General features: G+C 41.7%; 1 pseudogene; it reads right to left on the reverse strand.

Annotated features, from left to right (window-relative positions):
- Window positions 1–13,051: 13,051 nt before the first annotated feature.
- LOC148875327 (putative F-box protein At4g22030 pseudogene) lies at window positions 13,052–14,356 on the reverse strand (annotated as a pseudogene).
- Between the last annotated feature and the right edge of the window lie 1,725 nt (window positions 14,357–16,081).

Raw genomic sequence — 16,081 nt, forward strand, 5'->3', positions numbered from 1 at the left:
TCCTTCAATTTCCGGGGTGGTCTCATATCTATGATGGCCTTAATTTTATCCGGGTTGGCCTCAATGTCACACCGGTTGATGATGTACCCTAGGAATTTACTCGAGGTAACACCGAAGACACACTTGTTTGGATTTAACTTCATATTAAATTGTCGTAGAATTTGAAAGACAGAATGTAAGTCTTGTGTTAATTTATGTAAGAATTGGGTTTTGATGACCATGTCATCTACATAACACTCCATTTTCTTGCCAACTAATGGCTCAAATAGTTTATTTACAAACCTCTGAAAGGTTGCCCCAGCATTTTTCAATCCGAAGGGCATAACCTTGTAACAATACAGACCAAACTCTATTATGAATGCAGTTTTTTCTTCATCCGTCGGGTCCATCCTGATCTGGTTGTAGCCCGAATAGGCGTCTAAGAAACTTAGCAACTCGTGCCCTGAGGTCGCGTCCACTAGGCGACCGATTCTGGGAAGGGGGAAGCAGTCTTTTGGGCAAACTCAGTTCAGGTCGATGTAGTCGATGCACATGCGCCACTTGCCGTTAGCATTCTTTACCAGAACGGGGTTGGCTACCCAACTCGGGTAATGGACTTCTCTTATGAAGTCGGCTGCGAGGAGCTTCCCGACCTCCTCGTCAACTGCTTTCCATCCGTCTAAGGCTAAGTTGCGTTTCTTTTGTCTAACGGGACTAACTACAAGATCAGTATTGAGTTTGTGAGTTATGAGATTAGGGTCTATGCCCGACATCTTTACCGCGGACCATGAAAAAACATCTAAATTTTGAAGTAGGAAACTTACTAGTTTGAACCGTAGGGGATACTGGATTGAAACTCCGATTTGAAGTGTCCGAGATGGGTCTTCCGCTAAAGCTGAAATAGCAACTGTTTCTTCCGTGGGTGCAACTCGTTCTTTGCCTTGCTCCGTAGGTCACTCCAGTTCGAGATTGTCAGCCACCTTGGTCTTTCCCTTGAGGGCAGCGACATAGCTCTTGCGAGACTCAAGTTGGTCGCCCTGCGCTACCCCCACTCCGAAGTCTGTAGGGAATTTCATTGCCAAATAATAAGTGGAAACCAGCACCCATAGGGCATGGGTGATCGGCCGACCTATTATGGCCATTTCGGAGGTTTCTGTCCTCCGTGAAGAAGATCGGTTCCTCTGTCTTTGGCCATTTCGGAGGTTTCTGTTCTTCTTTGGAAACTTCATGGACTGATGTCCGCGCTGCCGCCGAGGTACATCCCATAACGATCGAGCCTCCAACTATCATGTGGATGGTGCCCCGAACCGACCTCCCTTCCGGGGGCTGCCTCTATGACTGCTCTATCGGCCTGCTGCTGGACTCGGGAGCATCCTTACCATGCTCCCCTTGCCGACCTGCTTTACTATTATCATTATTATTATTATTATTATTATTATTATTATTATTATTATGTACAAAATTCCTTAGATATCCACGACGAATGAGTTCCTCTATCTCATCACAGAGATTCTTACAGTTCTTGGTACTATGACCGTGGTCTCTGTGAAAGCTGTAATATAAATTTTTATTCCTTTCATTAGGATTCCCCCTCAGACGGGGTGACCACTTCACGTACGGGGCATCCTTGATTGCCATCAGGATTTTGGCCCGCTTAGCATTCAGTGGGGTGTAGTCAGTTTGATCCGCTACAGGGGCTCAGAACGGCTGACTCAGCTTTTCCCCCCGAGCTAAGTCCTTCTTTCAGTTGTCTCCTTGGCTAGAAAGTTCCCCTTCTCTCTTTCTCTTTTCGGGTGCGCTCTCACCCTTCTGGTTGATCTCCTCTTCCGTTGACAATCATGTGCCACATGAATTCCTTGTGCGTCACGCTCTTCTTGGCTGCTGCAAGGCGCACTGCGGGGTCTAGGTGAGGTATCTGCATGCATGCATCGTTGAACCGCTTGGTGTAGCCCCAAATAGACTCTCCCTCTCTTTGAACTATACGGAGAAGGCTTTCCTCAGTTCGCAGACACCGCTTACTGGTGACGAAGTGGGACATGAAGGCTTGCGCGAACTGTGCCCAACCTCTTATCGACCCGGGTGCAAGGTTTCGATACCACGTGCGGGCCACTCCTCTGAAAGTGGTGGAGAATGCCACGCACATGCAAGACTCACTGGCCTTTGCCTGGTGCATCTGTGACTAGAAGGCGTCTATGTGATTATTCGGGTCGAGAGGGGGGAGCTTGAAGTCCTTGGGCATTGTAACAGCAGGAGCTCGGGAGACAGGGGGGATGGAACAGAAAGGAGAAGAGCTTTTACTTCACCTAAGCTTACCTATTCCCTGCCTCTATGTTCGGACAGGTCGTAGGTGGTAGTTCGGCGAGCTCGGCGGTGACGTCTTTGCTTCTTGGTGGGCTTCGCATTGGTGCTGCTCGTCTCCGTACTGTCAGGGATAGTTTTCGCAGGAAGCAACTTGGGCTGCTGGTGATGGCTACGGATGGAGGGGTCCTGCTTAGAGTCTGCAGCTAGGATCTTGAACCGGTTCTCCAAAAGTGGGGCTTCGAACTTTGATCGTTGGGGTGACGCAGGCCTGGCATGTTGGGATCCTCCTGACCTGATTGCCCGCGACGAGACCGGAGTGGCTGGTCTTTCCTTCTTGCAGCGGGAGGAGACTTGGCTCTTAGGAGGGTTCTGGGAAGCCTCTTCTTGGCGAGAAGGGCGCTCATTCTAGCGATGAGGCCTAGTTTCCCACGAGGCCGGGTGCCGAGTAGGGAGCTGAGGGTGAGGTTGAGGCAACTGATAGTGATATTGAGAGACTTGGTGCAGCACCTACTGCTAGTGGAGCTGGAATTGCTGAAACTGCTGCATCTGGGCTTGCATGGCCCGCATGGACTGCACCAGGTTGTCGGGTTGGCTTTGGCTTGTCGCCGGAGGGACGATGGAAGGATCAGTGAAGGTTATCCCGACTGAAAAAGGTAGGGGGACGCTCAAGGGTGCCGTTACTTGCGGCACGTTCAGGTTAGGGACCCCATCCGCAGAGAGGGGAATAGTGAACTGCCCAATGCAGACCACGGGAACCTGGAGTTGTTCCCCAGCGATGTCCATCTCCATGCTACGTGTGGCATTGCTGGAAGAAGCCATGGGTGCTAAATCTTAAAAAGGGAGTTGCAGAAACTAAGGGGAGTCTTTTTGAAGCATTTCCCACAGACGACGCCAAATGATGGTGAGCAATCCAAGCACTCCTAGCTGGCTGCTGACTGGCTCCTTTTTGGCGACGGGCGGCACCTGAGAAGATGGAAAAGAAGGATTCCTGCGGATATACCCGGTGGGAATACTCCGATGCTTAAGTCAGAACGCTGGGGAAGGAAAAAGAAGAGTGCGAAAGCTAAGAGTGTAGGTCGCGCTTTTTCAGTGTGATCGAGAGATTAGCTTGCAAGCAAATATAGATTCCGCCTTCAAGTACGAGGGTGCAGAAATATTCAAAAGTCTCAGAGAGCCTTTTCCCTTTTGCCTCAAGGGCTTTTATAGGGGTGTTCTTGTCAGATCGGGCGTAACCGCCACTGGGCCCCTGCCACAGCCATTACCTACCAAGGCTGCACAGGTGGCCGTTGCGACGTACCCCTTGCTCGGATGGGTGACACGTCTCCAAAGGGCAGGCACACCTCCGCCTATTGAGAGACGTGGGTGCAGACTGTCGAAAGGACAGGAACTGCACCGTCAGTCAAGGGACGTGGCGCAATCTGATCGGTACGGTATGTCAGATAGAAGCTTCCTGAGAAACGCTTGCGCTGCTCACTTGTGAATTATTTTGTAGCGAGTTTAGGAATACTTCAGGGTTACCCTTCTAATGACTTATCTGCTTAGGGGCTTGAGCGAGATGGTTTCCCTAGCTCGCGAGCTAAGGTAGCCTCGGATTATCCCCTTCGGGGTAGTTCGGGGAAACCGGAGCTCGTGTTGTAGCGAGCTATGATATAGCGAGCTGCTTTATAGGCCTGTTACTTAGCCATTCCCAGGCTATGATGCAGAGCTGTTGCTCATGCTGTCAAGTCCACGTGTCATTGTTTGTAGATCGGGCCAAATCATCCTCCATCAGATACCAAATAATATGTGCCTTTCTCCTAGAACAAAGTCACAATCATTTGAGTTGTAGTGCCGGAGCACCGCTCAAAGAGGGTTTCAATAATCACTAGGATGCCAAAGAAGAGAAAATATTGATCGTATGGATGGTTATATAGGAGAGACGTACCGCTGGTTGATGATTATATTGATTATCTATGATTGTGAGCAGACTATTATAACCATTTGTGTAAAAGGCTATGTCATCAGTCCCCACCATTGGCCATATCATTAGTGCTAACCCCTGATTCTCTCTTGCGTATCATCAATTAATCAAAGTCGCTTTGATATGAGTTGATTGGTTTTAAGTTTTTCTAGTATCATGTCTTTCGCGCATCACAGCCAAATCCTAATTGATATTATGCTAAGAAAGAAAAAGACACACTTGGATTTTTAGCATGAGAGAACCAATTCTTATAATGAATTATTTGCATCAAAGTTAATTCTGTGAAAGCATTCCAAGTGTGGAACGTGATTCATTCTTGAGCAATCGCACTTTGTTGGTGTTGGGGAATGGGGATTGCAGAGCAGTCTTTCCATATTTTGCCAACGTTGAGATCTTGTAAACTCTTCTTAACTCAAACCTTGTAAACCAATGTTAACTCTCGATTTCTTAACTCAAACCTTAAATGGGGTTAACTACCAAGATATATCCCTAAAGTATCGTCTGGTTGAATGGAATTGCCTTGGCTTGCAAACTCTTCTATGGACCCCCCATGGGGTTAACTGCCATGCATTGCAGCTAGTTCCCTCAGCTCTGGTGTGATTCTGCTTAGTTGTAAAGCTACTTAATTTTAAACAATTCTTCCTTCTCTTTTCAAACCATGGTTTTGAAAATCGGAATATATAGTCAGACCGGTTGACCAGGGAATTGATCAAGGATCGAGTCAGATTTTGGACCCCAAAACCATCCGACCCGGGGTTGGACAAGCAAGTCTGACCATTTGAGCTGGGAACCAATGGACAAAATGGTTCCGTCCCCAGTCCTGAAAACAAAAAGTTTTCTCACATAGCAATATAGTATACAGCTTCACCTTGGGAATATCTCCCATACATTTATACATTTATGTTAAATTCATTGAAAGATATTCTTAATATATGATAGAATTTTAATTCTTTTATTTATAAAGTTTTTGTTTGCAAAGAATAACATCACCATTATATAACTTGCCCACTGTACTCCAAGTACAAAGTGCTCACCACGTTTGCCAAAGCTCTGTAGTGACACCAAAACACAACCCATGACCCATGGGAGGGAAATCTCCCAACGACAGCTAGGCTAGTAAGCAAAGGACCAGTAATTGCTAAGATCCTACTAACTTTTGAGGTTTATTTGACTCCGTTAGGATTGTCAAAGGGTCGGGTCTGACCCGATGGACCCGGATTGATTGGACCGGTTCTGGTTTTAGAACTTGCCCTGATGAATCGGTTCCCGGCTCCTACTAAATCTTCCTGATTATTATTGGGTTGGAATTAGGTCCATCTTGTCCCAAATTAATTTGGATATATATACATACATGTAATATTATAATATTAAAATCAGTGTTTTCAATCGTTGTTGATCCAGCTAGTTACAGTTAAAACCTTTACCCGACTTGGATTCTAGGTCTGATTTAGTCAAAACCTGTCAATTGGTAAAAAATTATTAACTTGGTCAAGAACCATCCTACTCATCCGGTTCAACCGATGGTTCGTTCGACCCAATCACCGGGTTGTGGGTTGCACACTCAATACATAGCACTCTGATGTCCAATTGGGTTGATCTTTTTATTTTTTGTTTTGGATAACTTTTCATGATCCATGCATCCTTAGGAGCGGTGGGTGCCTTGCCCCGCTATTTTCACGAAAAACCTCTTTTTTTAGCTTTAAATTGCAATTTTTTATATTTTTGTATATATATTTATATATAAATATATATTTTATCAATAAATAATTTGTGGGGCGGTTTGACCAATTTGACCCGAATAGTAAAACCGATCACCTGCAACTAGGAGGCAAAATGGTTCGGCCTCGAAGTGGATTTTTAAAATATTGAAATTCAAATAAAAGATAACTAAAAAGTGTTATTTCGGTAGGGTTTCATTCAAAATCCTACCGAAATGCCCTTTGCCCCCTCACCCTCTTCGTTTCCAACTTTCTCCTCATTCGAAAGACTTAAAGAGACTAGAGACACAAATTGGAAAACACAACAGGAAACATGATAAGGCAGGGTTGAACGCTGAAACAGGCCATCGTTCGTCCGACCGACAACCGTCCGTCCATCCATGAACAGTCAACTCCGTCCGTTTCTGATCAGCGCAAACAAGGGAAGCGGATACACCTTGTCTAGTGCCAGCACCTTCTCTATGGCGTCCTTTACATCTAGAGAATAGGATGGACAAGCGCAAAGATTGTTCAAAACTGCCCCTGAAGTTGCTTGAATAGCTTTTTGTTGTGTTGCTTAACTTGTTCCTCGTTAAGTTGAATGGCCTTGTTGTAAGCGATAACATACTAACATGCATGGCACATGCACGTATCCGGGGCATGGCACATGCACCCAAGACTCCTACTTCATCCTGTAAACTCCTCTTCCCTCTTATCCTGTAAATATCTTTCCCACTATATTTCTCCTTCTTGTAGATAACCCTTATCCTATACACTTGTGGATTATCTTTGTAAAGGATAAGCCTATCCTATTAAGATAAGGATTATCCTAATTAGGATTGCATCTAACCTATCATATTTTAGATAGAACTTCTTGTACTCTATATATCATCAAAGAAAGGAGAATAGATATTCAACCATCATTATCAAATCTCTCTCTCTCTCTTATTACTCTCATATGGAATTAGAGCCATAGACAGTTCCTTTCTTTTCTTCTTTTCGAGCAATTTCTTCTTCAACTTTTCATCATGTCTTCCAGCATGTCTACCAGTTCGATCAATCAAATAACCTTCAGAGTATTGGGGAATCACATTCCTCAGTTGATTTCAGTTTGGTTGGATGGTTCCAACTATTTTGTCTGGTGTTTTCGGGTTGAGAATGCCCTTCCAAGCCATGAGCTTCTCGGATATGTCGATGGGACAAACCCTTCTCCATCTTGCTCGCTGGTTGAACCCTATACACAATGGGTTAAATAGGACCGTTATATTTTCAGTTTGCCGTTGTCTTCTCTAACAGAAACAACATTAGCGCAAGTCGTGGGAAGCAAAACCCGCAAGGATGTTTGGGAAACACTTGAGAGTCTTTATTCTCCTCGAGGAACAACTAGAAAAGTTGGTCTTAGAAACAAACTCGGAGCTCTACACAAGAATGATCTGACCATGTCAGACTATTTGCAAAAACTCAAGGTACTTGGTGACAAACTAGCTACAATTGGTGAGCCCCTGACACATTCACAGTTAATTCATCATGCCCTCAATGGTCTCGATCCAGATATGATGTCTTCTCTACAACAATCATTACCCGGATAGATGAATTATCATTTGCTAGTTTGCAAGGTATGCTTTTCACCCATGAAAATCGTTTACTTCATTCAGTAACTGCATCTACACAGGCTAGCTCTCCTTCCCTAAATCTTGCCTCTAAGGGGAAGGATTTCGAGAAATATAATAAATTCAATTCCTCCCGAACGGGTAATGGTTCTACTAAGCCCTCCAAATATAGCAATAATCTTTGTCAAATTTGTAGAGGACAAAATCATTCTGCCAGGTAATGACCATAACCCCTGGCGTTTACAGCTACATTAGGACGTAACAAGCAAAATACAAATGTTTCATTCCCTAATTTTGGTGCGACACATCACCTCACTTCTGATTTGAATAAACTGCAAATACATTCTGATTATGGTGGATCTAATCGTATATCTATTGGTGACGGTTCAGGTTTGCCGATTGCTCATTCTGGCTCTTCTACTATTTCTGCTTTATCTTCTCGATCACTGATTATGAATAATACTCTACATGTTCCCCGGATCTCCTTTAATCTATTATTGTGGCTCGATTTTCTACTGATAATGATGTATATTTTGAATTTCAACCTCATGAATTTTTTGTAAAGGATCGATACACCAAGATGATATTTCTTCAAGGGCCAAATAGGGGTGATCTGTATCAATTTCATCTCCCACTCAAGATATCAGATTTGTCCCCTTCTGCATTTGTAGGTACTCGTGCCAACCCTGCAATTTGGCACCATCGATTGGGTCACCCTGCTATTAGAGTGACTCAACAACTTATTTCTTCTCAACACTTACCAATAGTATTTACTAGTGATTTAACTTTTTGTTTAGCTTGCTCTATGGCAAAAAGTCATATACTTCCCTTTTCTAGAAATCATAACATTATTAAATTCTCCCTTAGAATTAATTTATTGTGATTTATGGGGACCATCTCCAGTGACATCTACTTCTGACTATTGTAACTATATTCTGTTTGTTGATGATTTTAATCATTATAATTGGATTTTTCCTCTTACTTACAAATCTGAGGCATTTAGTGTGTTCTTAAAATTCAAATCCAATGTTGAATTATAATTGGATTTTAGTTCTTGTTTATGTTGTCGACATCATCATTATAGGATCTTCCTCATCTGCCACTAACACTCTCATTCAACATCTTTCCTTTTAGTTTTCTCTTCTAGATTTGGGATCGACACATTATTTTCTTGGTGTTGAACTTCATAGATCGTCCACTAGTTTTCATTTCTCTCAGCATAAGTATATTGATGACCTTTTGCATCGAGCACAGCTTCATGATGCCAAACCCCTCTCCACTCCCATGTTTGCCTCCACTCGGCTCACCAAATCGAAAGGGGAATCTCTCGCTGATCCAATCTTTTCTTGCAGTATTGTTGGTGCTCTCCTGTACATAACTATTACACGTCCAGAAATCATCTTTGCTGTGAATAAGGTTTCTCATTTCATGAAAACCCCTACTACTGTTCACTGGGCTACTACAAAGAGGATTCTTCAATACTTCAAAGGGACAATCACATATGCTTTGCGTCTTCGACCATGCCATACAGTCTCTCTTGTTGCTTACTCTGATGCTGATTGGGGTAGTTGTCTCATGGATTGTCGCTCTCAAAGTGGTTATTGTGTGTTTCTTGGTTCTAATTTAATTTCTTGGAGGTCCAAAAAGCAATCCATAGTGGCTCGTTCCGGTATTGAGTCAGAATATTGTAGTTTAGCCTCCACGACTGTTGAGGTTTTGTGGCTTCATATGCTCCTCCAAGAATTGGGTATCTCTCTCTCTTCCACCCCTTTGATATGGTGTGACAACATGGGCGTTAAATTTATTGCTAATAATCCTACGCTTCATTCTCGTTCTGAACACATCAAGTTGGATATTCACTTCATACGGGAAAAGGTTGCAGTGAAGCTTCTTGATGTTCGGTACATACCCTCGGCTGATCAAATCGCAGACATCCTTACCAAGCCTCCCGATCTTCCGCAATTTGAGGTCCTTCATCACAAGCTCACCGCTTCTCCTCCGACTGTGCTTGCGGAGGGGTGTAAGCAATAACATACTAACATGCATGTGCCATGCACATATCCAGTGCATGGCACATGCACCCAAGACTCCTACTTCATCCTGTAAACTCCTCTTCCCACTTAACTTGTAAATACCTTTCCCACTATACTTCTCATTCTTGCAAATAACCCCTATCCTATACACTTGTAGATTATCTTTGTAAAGGATAAACCTATCCTAGTAAGATAAGGATTATTCTAATTAGGATTTCATCTAACCTATCCTAATTCATATAGAACTTCTTGTATTCTATATATCGTCAAAGAAAGGAAAATAGATATTCAACCATTATCATCAATTGTCTCTCTCTCTCTCTCTTTCTTATTACTCTCATACTTGTTCATAGCCAACAACATCCCAAAAGCAACCTATCCTAGTAAGATAAGGATTATTCTAATTAGGATTTCATCTAACATATCATATTTCAGATAGAACTTCTTATACTCTATATATCATCAAAGAAAGGAGAATAGATATTCAACCATCATTATCAATTGTCTCTCTCTCTCTCTTATTACTCTCATATTTGTTCATAGCCAACAACATCCCAAAAGCAGCTCAAATGATATGACTATAGTGCCACTAATGGAGCTCACAATCCATTTCTGATTGCTACAGCTTCTTTCATAGTTGAAGCGCGAGAGTAGTTGCATTAACGGATGTGTAGGAGATTAATTGCTTGAGTTAATCCCGTTGCTTTTCATTGTTTTAATGTACCTCGCCCTATGCCCCTATTTGTTGTAACCTCCATTCGGCAATCATTTTCAATTGGGGTTAGTACCATTGTCATCTTTTGTTGTTAATGGTAAGGGAAAATCTCAGCCTCTCATAGTCAATAATGGGAGCTAAGGTAATTGATGGTGCACAATCTAAATGCTCCTAGTTGGAGGACAGTTCGGACGTCAGTCCTCTTAGTCGGTCAGTCGAACTATAAGAAAAGAATTCTTAGAGGACCTAGGGTGGCTTACATAGTTTGGGTGCTCCGATGCTTAAGTCAGTAATTGTATGTGAGCTGAAGTCTAGTGAGCAAATAATCGGACGTGCGACATAATCTCAGAGAGGTCGAAGATAACTAGATAGCTTCTAGTAGTGGCTATGTGTTACCTCAATAGGTCGGGCCATCATGAGTTGTTCAATACTCGGTCTTGGCCAAGGTGCACGATGTACCCAAGCTGGCCTGGCTCGTTGAGGTAGTAGGGAATGTCGAGTCATCATCGAGTCAACAGGTCGCTTCCACGTGTTCGAGTTTTGATAGGTCAGGCCAAATTACTCTTCATCAATTACCCTCCCCCCCCACACATGCCAAGGGTACTTGACCTAGTGTGAGAGTTCATGACAAGCCTGGGTGAATTTGGCCCGATCTTCAATTTGGTTGAGATCCGATCTGCAGGTTAGACCTAAATGACCCAACTGACTCAACCATGGAGCTAGATTGCACCTCGGGAATGCATAGACGTCACTCAGATTATAAATTCCGTGGACGTCAAACACGCACTCAACTAATTTCAACCTCAAAAGTCGAGTGACTCCTCGCACGGGAACTATCTGATCTGGTTTATCTAAATCGTTCGTGATCGACCTTGGAGTTCCATTTATTTTGTCCTATTTTGAGCTCTCGTGTTTTGGAGGCTGCGCTCTAACTTCAGTATCTCCAGGTCGGTCGTCTATTATTGAGGTCGATGTCTTCCCTTGCTCCAATCTTTCCTTTATTCAACTTGCAAGAGTATTTGTCTTGTTAGCAACAAGTTTGATTACCAACTTTGATTTTTCTTTTCTTTTTCTTTTGTTTTACGAATGCTATTGACTTTTGAAGGCTAAATGGTTGATTGGCATATAAGTTAGTCTACTTGAGTGAACTGTTATATGATTCATGATGACCCATTTTACCATCCATTAAATGATCGTTACAAAGCATGTTTTTTCAATGCACAATTTAAGAGCATTAGATGTTTTAACAGTGATAGAGAGACATGCATGGAACAAACAAAGGTTTCTTTGACATTTAAGAGCATGGATGTTTTGCAACATAGTTACTATTGACCAAGGTTTTGGAACCATTGTTGACCCTGATAGTTGATCTGTTCAGTCTGGGAGCTGTTCAAGCAACCGGTTCTGTTTTACCCTAAACTTGGTTTTTGGTCAAAAACCGTTAAAAAAGTCAATAATTCGTTGACCCAAGCGATCAAACCGTCGACCCATCAACCTATTCAACGGTTTTTGACCGTTTTTAATTTTTAATTAATTTTTTATTCTATTTGTCAAAAATGGGTCGTTCGTTCAAACTAGATGGTCGAACCGTCGACCTGAAAACCAGTGGCCATAACAGTTCAGCTTCCGGGTCATTTTTTAAAACATTGCTATTGACAAATCTCTATTCCTAGGTTTGAATTTTTTTAAAAGACTTCCGTAGCCATAAAGTTGTAACTATTTAATACAAAATTGATTCTAAACATGTCCCATCAAATGGTTAAGAATATGGGCTGAAATTTCAACTCTCTGAACTGTTTTTCACAGTAATAGAGATTTAGTGCGGTTAAAATAATTCGAACATAATAGGAATGTTTCGGTGGGTTTAGAGCAGAGATGTATATAGAATCAGTCTATAAAAATAGTGAGATGTCCCAATTTTGGTGGGAAGTTACCTCTGATTCGTCACTGTGTATTGTTCAAACAACACTTCTGCAAATTTCTTATTAATGCCGCCCAAAGAACCACTCCACCATTTCTTAGCAAATCTCTTCTCTCAATGCCGCTCAAAGAAAGAAACACTTTTATCTTTTCTAAAATTTGGTTGTTAATGGCGCCTAGATTTGAAAAAGCTAAAGTTTCCTTTTTCTTGTTTAGCCTCTTTCCTAGTTCGACTGGGCATTCAACTTTCCTATTTTTTTCTCCACCTTTTTCTTATTTTTAACATATCAAAAAAATAAATTGGAGACTAACACCCCAACTTTCCGAAGGCTCCACGTCCCCAGCTCAATGGAGAGAGAGATATCAGAATTGAATTAAATGGGTTCAATCCCGACACTGTTAAGGGGAAGAGAAAAAAGAGAGATGGAGAGGGAAAGAGAGAAATGTGAAGGAAGGGTAGTATTTGAAGGTCGGGAGAAGATGAACAGTGTTTATCTTGTCTAATTATTACAAGGATAATATGGGGATTAAAAAATATTATAATGGCATTTTTTTATGGAAGGCAAAAGGAAGGGGGTCTTTAGTAATAGTACAAAGGGGTCTTTGTCACAAAACAAAGTACAGGGCAGTTTTTGTCACAGACCCATAATACAGGGTTCTTTGTAATATATATGTACTGTTTGTTTACAATTACAATGAATGAACAAATTGATATATAGAAAACAATGAAATTTGTGGACCCATCTCTAGGCGATGTTATAGATACAGGAAAGAATACTAGAAAACGTCTGATGAGCTGCAAAATTTGATCAGAGAGGATCCGATCCATGGAGAAATCAGAAGAGCTTGCTTGCAAACTCTTCTTTGGCCTCCCCATCTATTGAAGATGCTGAAGCAGCTAGATCTCTAAGTTCTGATAGGCTTCTTCCCAATTGTAAAGCCACCTTCAGTTCAAACAATTCCCCATTTTCTCTCTTCTCTACGTCCTTTTCCTTCAAAGTGGATTCTATGGACTCCTCCATACAAGTAAAGAAGCCAGCAGTGCTCCGGTACATCTCAAACACCATTCCAACTTGCCCACCATGCTCCAAGCTGTTGATAACACTTGCCAATGCTCCAGCACTGACACCCAACAGCACAGCCCATGTCTCATGAGAAGAGCATCCCACGAAAGCTGACCCAACAGCTGCGAGACCTGTGAGTAAAGGACCAGAAATGGCTAAAACTCGGTTAACTTTCAAAGCTATCTTTCCCAGCCTCAAGTACTCTTCAGTGTCCTTCCTCTTCAAAACCGCAGCTATCTGCTTCATCTCCTCTTCCAGCTTTCTGCTCCATCCATTTCCTTCTCTTCTTCCACCGAAGTCCTGTTCTCGTAATTTACTTTGTTTTGGCCACCACACGGCAGGCTCCACGGCTTTAGGGAACTTGTCAAGCATCACTCCAAGCAAGGGCAATGGGTAAGCCCTGTCAAGAGCAAACACCTTGTCCATGGCGTCCTTAACATCCATGGGTCTAGGGCTACCAAGTGTAAGAGTTGTTCGGATTTGCCCGTGAAGTTGCTTGAATAGCCTTGTCGCATTGCGTTGTTCTTCTACGAGTTGCGATGGCTGAATCTTATTCATCACCAGCAACATCCCAGTAGCTGCCGTATATAATAGAGTAGATGAGAGCTTTAGTGCGGCAAGTGGTGCTCCGGTTCCAGCTGTTGCTGCCAGCCCGACCATCGTTGCAGCGGTGATGGTGATTGAATTAATGGAGGTGAGAAGGAGGTGGTTCCAGTTATTCCGCTGCTCCTGGATGTTGGCATGCATCTCCGCCCTGTCTGCAGCAGCTTCCATGATTGCATAAAGCTCCGCAATGACCGCAGACTTGGAGTTAACCTCCTGATGATCATCTCTCGTGGTATTGGTAGCAACTTTAGTGTCAAAAAGCTTCGTTTCTGTCTGGGTAATGGTTGTGGCTGTTGTGTATCCACTTCTCAACTTCAATTCCTCAACCAAGTCCGTAGTCCGGATCTTTGGAAAAGAAAGAGAACTCGGTTGGAGTTTTGGGGTATTAAGCGTAGCTGATACTCTTCTTCGTCGTGAATATGATGACGAGGAGGAAGAGCACAGGAGACCGGAAGTTCGAAGGGTCGCCATGCTATGCTGATGGCCTGATGCTCACAGTTTGCCAATTTTTTTAATTTGGCTCCCGATGTTATGGTTGTTCTTCAATTGGGTTGTCAGAAGCGAGATGAGATGGTGGAGAAGAGGCCAGCCTCATCTTCATTTATATAAGGTAAGATGGAGGAGTATAGGAAGAGAAAGAGAACGAAAATTTTGAATGGAATTCCATTTTACGTTCAACATCTTGAACCGGTTCGGCATATCGGACTGTTTCTGGTTGGTCAGCATGGCATTCATACATTGACTGTCAACGGAATAACCAAGTAAAACTTTGGAACGGGCCAAGCCTGTGTAATTGACCCAGTTTTAGGCTTTTAGCCTTTTCGGTTTTAATAGTACAGGCCTGCATGTATGGCCATGCACGTAAGCGCCACGGGACGCTAATGGCCGTTCTCGGGTTGCCTAACTAGCCACGTATGTTGTATAATCAATGGATCAGCTTGGACCATTGGTTGGGTCCCACTTAGCTAGGGAAGAAATTATTGCATAAAAACATCAGCATTAAGCCATTAATGATGATTTTTAATTTTTAACCGCCTCAGGAAAATGCTTTGGTCGATATTTTTTTTTTCTTAGGCTGATATTCAACCTAATTACGTGCCCGTCAGTTGAATGGTTCAAAAAGGACATATATATATATATATATATATATATATATATAACCGTTTGGCCCAGGAACTCAGGTCATTGGTTCTCTTTTGGTCATGAACTATCATTTTGTAAAAAATTGTTGAAATAGTTAAAGACAAATCTTTGTATTATTTTAAATTTTACTGATTTGACCCATTCAAATCAGATAGTTGAACCACTGACCTGAAAATTGGAAATCAAACCGGTTTCGTTTTTGGGTCGATTTTTAAAACTTTGATTTAAGCTTAGTGATTTGAATGTGTTTAGGGCTTGTTTTAAAATGCAACTAGGGCAATGCACAAGCTTTATTTATAAGCAAAATTCAGGATGAAGACCTATGACATTTTCAATTAAGTGGTGCTTATCTATTTTCAATTCAAGTATTATTTTTTGGGCTACATCTAGTTTATCCAATCACAATCTAAGTTGCTCTTCAGTGAAAGTGACTCTAGATGAATTTCTATTTTTTGTATATTAATAGTATTTTTTATTAATTATTTTGAAAATAAGTTATTAATTTTTATTGATTTATTATTATTCTTGTATTAATTTTAGGTAAAATTATAAAAAAAAATCTAAATAACAATTCTTTAAACCACATTTGTGTTTTGACCCTAATAATGATCTCCCCTCTGGTTTTGAAAAGAAAGTACAAATACCTCCTTTCCCTTGAATTTTCATTAATAAAGACAATAAAATTACCAAAATACCCTTATCATTGTTAATGCATTATCATATACAATTAAAAATTTCAACTGTACCTTCCACTAATTTATTTCGTGAAACAACTTTCAAAGAATAGTTCTCCTTACTCTTCTTGGACAAAGTAAGACAAAAATGCTGAAGTGAAGCAAAATTAATGCATTAACCAACATTTTTAATTTGAAATGATGACAAAAGGAAGGTATTTCCACCTTTTTTTCAAAACAATAGTGGAGGTTAGAAAACCCGAGCAAGTATTTGTAATTTTCTTTATTTTTAATGGAATTTAAATTGATTTTAAAATAATTAAACTATATTTAAAATTAAGAGTTTTTATAAATTTTTGAAATTAGTAAAAAACAAATT

The sequence above is a fragment of the Nelumbo lutea genome, chromosome 1 (genome assembly GCF_056320005.1).
Source record: "Nelumbo lutea isolate HS-2025 chromosome 1, American lotus-T2T, whole genome shotgun sequence".
Taxonomy (NCBI): Eukaryota; Viridiplantae; Streptophyta; class Magnoliopsida; order Proteales; family Nelumbonaceae; genus Nelumbo; species Nelumbo lutea.